The sequence below is a fragment of the Dermacentor silvarum genome, chromosome 4 (genome assembly GCF_013339745.2).
Source record: "Dermacentor silvarum isolate Dsil-2018 chromosome 4, BIME_Dsil_1.4, whole genome shotgun sequence".
NCBI lineage: Eukaryota > Metazoa > Arthropoda > Arachnida > Ixodida > Ixodidae > Dermacentor > Dermacentor silvarum.
The window spans coordinates 175,807,158-175,813,157 of NC_051157.2; positions in this window are offsets into that span (position 1 = coordinate 175,807,158).

Here is a 6,000-nt window from a genome sequence, read left to right on the forward strand (position 1 = left end):
GCTGGCTGCGTAGCCGCTAATCATTCCAGCGTAGAATTTCACTTCTCTTCTGTCGTCGTAATGGGGAGGCCGGTTTACGGCGCTATCAGCCATTGCTTAAAGGGGCATGAGCCAATCATTGTTTTACGTGACGGACAGATTTAATTTTTGAATCAATTTAATTTAGAAGACTCGCAAGCGGCAGTGGCAGGCGAATGCTGCTAACAACACCGCCGAGAAAATTCGAGACATCGAATGCAAGCGACAACGGCGGACTGCGGGCATACCGTCAGTGACGTCGTTCTCTTCGTCGCAGCCGAACGTGTGTGTAACCTCATAATTGAGCAATACTCTAATGAACCCTAGGGATCAACCCATTGATAAATACCGGGGCTGCACGTTTCAGCTTCGCTAGTTAACCATCTTCACGGAGTGGTAGGGCTGCAGAATTTTTTCATTCTTGACTAAGTGCCATTTTATAACACATAAAATAGCACTATATTGGCATATATTGTTTATATTGTCAGAAGCCACTAGTCTTTAACAAGGCAAAGATTACTTTGTTAAAAAATATATACTTGTGTTTCAAACTTGGTTCCACCACTCAAACATTGAAATAGGGCCCTACAAAAGTAGATAACTGCGTTTCAGCCTTCTTGAAAGTACCCGGCAAAAATTTCGATTAATCGATTAATCGATGAAAAACCCTGCATCAAAAGTGATTAATCGATTAAAGGCTAAAACGATGAACGATTAATCGTTAATTGAATTAAATAACTCATCGACCATCCCTAGGAGAACTAAGCACAAGGACCGAAGATAGAAAGAGACGTACAAGGTAAGCATGTCAACCAGGCCACTCAACCACTCCTGTTGAGCTTCGAAGTAGGTGTCCGTCGGATGGCTGGTATAGCGTGCGTCATTGCCTGGCAAGATACTTCACGGCTGCTCTGCTGAAATGAGCCTTTTAAAGGGCCCCTAAACCACCCAGAGGTTGAAATTTAGTTGTGGAGTTGCAGTTGTGCACGAGTCTACAACGAACACGTAGCCACGAGAATTTTCCGAAATGGTGCCGTAATAGCGGAGTTACACGCGTTTGATGATCGAAAAACGGTCCTCGCTCGTTACCCTCTTTCCTTCGCTACTCTCCTCGTCAGCTGGTCTCTCCTCGTCGCCGAATATTGCTCATACGTCATCGCCAGCGCGCTTCTCAAAATACTACCTACTTCCGGTTAAGGCACGTCCACGCTAGCGGCAAATATACCGACGGCGCAGCGACCTCCCGTGCCCTAGAACGTCTGCCGCGCGAGAGGCGTCCAAAGTAGACGGTAGTTCGGCCGGCGCACCGCCCGCAGCACGATCAATGGGCCAATCGACGACTGCGAAGCTGCGCGCCTCCGCCACCGCCGACGAAAAGATCGGCTGCAGCTGCTGTTCCAAGCAAAATAATTTTCCCTGGATAAAGTGATGCGTAAATTGTACATTTATTGAAGAACAATATCCACTGTCAAACGTTAAATATGAACTCAAGAGCTCCGATACTTGTCGAGCTCAGCTTCCGTTCACGGCTACCGATGGGAGACGCCCGGTTCGGCTGTGCTCGCATCGCAGCTGACGGCGCCGCTAATATAAGCGTGTTTTCTTCTTCGTGTACAATTATTGCGAAAAGCGATAACAACGGTAAGAAAATATTTCGGCTTGTGAGCGTCAGTAATTGATTCCGAACCGCCGTCTGTTTTAGCTTTGAAGTGAGCCGGAAAAGGCCTAGCGACGATATCGGCGCCGTCGAGCGATCGGCCGCGGTGGCGGTGAGGCCAGGGGCCGGACACTTCGACTAGTTTCGGTATCTGAAATAAAGCGTCCGCCATTGTTTTGGTAGGAAGCGAAAATTCAGCAACTTTTGCATGTGTGGCCCTACCTTTCCAACCTACGCATGAATAAAGTTAAGTTATGCAATTATGTGTTGAAAAAAATATGTCCTTGGCCATTTTCGTTTTTTTAACACCCTATATATTTATCCAGACTCGGCCTTCGTTGCGCCGAAGGGCGGCGCTCTCGCTCTTATCTCGTCTGCTGCCATTCCGTTCGTCTGCTCCAGCCCTTTTCGCTGTCCACGTGTGAAACTTTTTAGAATTGCAGGAAAGCGACAATTTTGGTGTTTGTGAGTGCGAACATCTGAAAATGTCGGCGAAACTAGGCACAGGACACAAGGCGTGTTGTGCTGCTCTTTGGTGCCGCAACTCGGGAAGGAACAGCGCAGCCAAATTTTTCCGCTTCCCAGCGGACGAAAGGTAAGCACACTTTTTTTCGGTGCGAAGAATCATGTGCTGTGCTTATCAAAACGGCCACAGAGCGAACCGAAACATTTCTGCCCTTGCTTTACAGTCATTCTTTTTCCTGGCACTGCGCATTTTTCAGTAACGTTGTAAGCATGTAAAGCTACTTGTGGACAGTTTCTGGTGAGCCGGTTGATGCCAGCTGACGCTCAAACGGAAATTTCGCTTCGGTATTGGTTTTTTTAGCGGTGGACCTGCATTTTTTTTCTTCGCGAAGAAATCTTGCAAAGTCTATATATGTTCGCCGAACGCGCTTATTCGACGAACTGGCTCGGCTTCAGAGCATTCCGACGAGCAGTTCCTTGGGGTGACATTACCACATTGGAATGTTTAAGAAAGAAGCCCCCAAAATAATTACGTACGAGCGACTGCTTACATTCCGTGTCACGAGAAGTTCATGTTACCTGCGCTAAGGGCGAGCTTCGCTTCACTTTTGAACTCGTGACATATTTTCTCGCTTTTTAGCACTCTATATATTAGTGTCGCTTTTATGTGTTGTTTATTGATATTCATGGTGGTACCTGTTTCATTTTCTAGGTGTGACGTATGGCGGAATTACGCCCGAAGAGCAGATCTTGAGGGACTCGCACGGGAGCAAATGTACAACGGCTACCGCCTCTGCTCGGACCACTTCGCTGAAAATGCCTACGCCGACCCTGCCAAAACACGACTCCTGTGGACGGCTGTTCCCACTGCTGCAGTGGAAGTGGGGTCCCCGATCGACGAGGGTAAGAAAAACAATTTATTAGCGGTTGCGAATGTGTGCGCATTTGTAGTTCGTTTTCACGCGCCTTATCGCTTGATACATAATTCACGTTCCATATTTAAGCATGAGTTCAAGGTGTGTCCTTTACATTGGATTTCATGCAACAAGCTTAATGTACAACTGCCTTCCTTCGCTACCTCCTTAACCGAGACCGATTTCTACCCTATCTTCCAGGACCCTCCCGGGCAGAAGCCACAGAAGCCACGGCTGGTTCGGCTCAAGACCACCCTGCCGGCCAAAAGAGCGTCGTCCAGGTTGTAGGTATGCAAAGGCCGACATGTTGATTTTGGGCATTAAGGCAGGCGGCGTGAATTCTTGCTTTGTGTAGAACTAGTATGCAAGATACGGCGCAAAAGTGAACAGCACGGAGCGCTTCTTTCTTTCTTTTTTCATGTCGTCTGCTACGGCTTCGTGTGACGTTACGCCGCGAAATTTGTTGCGCGTGCTCCAGGGAATTGCGTTGTTTTCGTTTTTACTTAATATTCGATGATCATGCGTGGTAAAGGGTGTTCCAAACTGCTGGTGTAGCTAACGCTGCGAATATTTTCCAGCTTCCTGACGCAGCGAAAGATGCGAATATCTTCTTTTCACAACGACAGAATTCACGCTCGTAAGAAGACGCAGCCCACTTGGCCTTGCTGTAAGCGGCATATCTGTCGCCCGCCGTTGTCGCTTATCGGACATGGCGTTACACTTTGAAACACGAGGTCGCAGAAATAAATTGAGTTTCGATAGGGCCGAAGTTAACGCACGCCGCCGATGGTCGAAATATTTCGCAGTCGGTTATTACGGCGTGTCTCACGCACGCATCGTGGTACGTAAAATCGCACAATTCAATACGACGAAGCTAAGTCTTGGGTACACGCTGCAACGATCTCCATAATTTTCGTTGTATAGTAGAAATTTTACAGGAGCAGGTGTGCGCGTGCCGGCGCAGAGCAGCTTTTAAATTATTTTGACTTAATTACCTCTTGTGGGCTGTGTAGGCAATGGTAAAGCGAAAGTAAAGTAAAAAAAGAAACTGCAATACTACAATGTTCCTAGCCAGCTAATGAGACAACACCAATGCTAAACATGTTACGTAATTGTACAATAGCAATGCAACTTTGAGCAAAGCTTAATGTCTCTTAGAGGAATATTTTTAGTTGAAGTCATGCAAAGATACACAATCGAAGCTGACCCGCATAAGTTGGAAGCGCCATTTTGCGAAAAAAGTGCTGAGACTTGTTTAAAACATGTGACCTAAAATGCTGCTCATTTCCCCCTTATTTCCAGAAGATGGAAAAAGAAAAAGGAGCTGGCAATGTTGGGCTCAACGTCCTCGTCACCTGCTCTGCATGATCAGTTCATTATTCACGAACGTGTTACTATGAACCTTCGTTCGTGGTGAATTGTACTGTGTACAGCCAATGAACGTGGTGACCCCTGCAGCGATAATCTATATACGATGAATTGTGTGAAGACTTCTCTTATGTTTGTGTAACCAATACAGATGCCAACATTTGTATTTACTGTACGAATTACACAGCTCTGTGCTATTGTGGTATGCATTGAGTTGTATCGTTTGCAATACGTTGCTAATAAAATCAGTGAATACACCACATTTTCCGACTACTCAATTTTCTTGCTCAAACAAAATTGTCACGCTTCGAGCTTGCTAGCTCGCGTGCACTTTAACTGAGAAATATTTCCTAACAAATGTTTCGTGGACGTGCTCAACGTCCGAGAAAATTAGCGACCGAAAGCTGTAGAAACAGTATATGCAGCAGCAACACAATCTAAAAAAGATGCAAGCGGTGCTCTTTTCCGCTTGCGGCTCACAAAGCGGTCGCGCGCTCGTCGAGCGCATAGCAGACGACAAGTAGCTCGGCGTTTCCTCCTCTCTCATCAACAAAAGCGTTGCCATAGCAGCATCAGCAATTTTTTTATTGTTTATTGGTTTCACAGTTTGGCCTACCAAACACCAGGGGACAAATTGGCGCTAGTGACGCAAACATCGTTTACCCGGGGGGCATACCAGCTGACCTAGCCCTGGTGAGGCTACCGCACAAATGGATGCCGGTCTTAGAAATCTGGCCGTTCGCGAGGAAAACCGCCCTCGAACGGCGGTCCGCGAATGGCAAACGGCATGCGGTGAGTTACCGTGCCGGTAACGGGGACGTGGACTCAGCGCGTCTCGGCTACCCGCTGTTGCTGCAGTGCCGGCCCGCGTTCATGCGAAGCGTGCCGCTATAGACCCTGTGTGCGTGCGCGCTCGTCTCGAAAGGCCAACACTGTCGCACCCTGTTCGCGCAGCTAATCGGATCGCTAAGCACGACTGTGTTAGAAAGCGAGCGATTTGGCACTTGCGTTGCAGGCTGTAATTACCGATTCGCAAGGGCGCACAAGCGAGCAACACAAGGAAGAGCAGGGAGCGCGTGTACCTGCTAGCAGACAAACCGGAAGTCGTAGGTTTTTGTTCGACCAATGGGCATCGTCCCCGACGCTGACATCCCCAGATTCACTTTGCTGACATCGTGACGACCGTTGGGGATACCGGAAAGGCCAGGAGAGGAGGACGGCATTGTTTTTTTTTTATTTTGTGGCGCGCCTGCGGTGCGTAGCGCTGCAGCGTTTGGCATCGTGGATCACGACGGCATTCTGAATTCGATGCGCGTGTTAACTTGAAATGTTCAAAAAATATCTGGGGTGGTCTAGGGGCCCTTTAAAGGTTTGTAGACAAAAAGGAACAAGTACCCTGCAAAGCGATTCACAGTATAAGATTATGTGCCGGACATTACAGTTCGCCGATGCTCTGGCGTTTTAACAACTGTCAGAGAACATACTAAAGATACGCAAATGTCCCCCAAATAACTCGTGCACGGTGTTTCAACTATTGAACTGCTTATGAAGGAGTACCACAGACATAAATAAAAAGTC